Consider the following 723-nt stretch of genomic DNA (forward strand, 5'->3'; position numbering starts at 1 on the left):
TTGTATATCCCCAATAAAATCCTAAGTTTTGCCGACCTCTGTTGTGAACAAGCCGCTGTCACGCTTCCTGTTACGTCAACAAATCAGCGGATTCTTTCAAAATCGGTGCTAACAGACTAGGGTCTGATGTTAGCCACAACTTCCATATTCTCTCCACTGTTAGATATTGCATTATCGCAGTACCGCTACTCGATTTCCAGTGAATTCAATAGTTGACTTGAAAGCATTTTAAGTTGTATTAAAATATTTTTCTTACAAATAACTTTTTGATTTTTTTTCTTTTCCAATGTTCACTCATACATTAACCGTTAAGAGGGGTCATTGTGCTTTAACCCTTAGCCAAAGTTACTCTCACAATCTTGCTTCGGCTGACCAAACCTTGTACTCAATCATTCTGAACAAAATCTGCTTATTTTCACACATTTCTCCCTCGCAGCCCTCTAAAATGACGTCACTGCATAAATATTTTCAAAATTCCATTTTCATCTACGTAATCTTGTATTCACATTTTTCTTTTCTTTCAATTTTTTCACTGGGTTCGTGTGATTACCCATGTCTTCTTACCTTCTATTTTGAACTACAAACGTAAACATGCCTGTGTAAACATCGATACTCGCTTGCGCAGGGGTTCTACAGGGGATGTTTGCAACCCTGACTTGTACAAACCTATGCAGCAATGCTAATGCAATAAAAACACAAATGGAATTTAATTTATATTATTGA

This window comes from Anastrepha ludens, chromosome 6 (genome assembly GCF_028408465.1).
Source record: "Anastrepha ludens isolate Willacy chromosome 6, idAnaLude1.1, whole genome shotgun sequence".
In the NCBI taxonomy this organism is placed as follows: domain Eukaryota; kingdom Metazoa; phylum Arthropoda; class Insecta; order Diptera; family Tephritidae; genus Anastrepha; species Anastrepha ludens.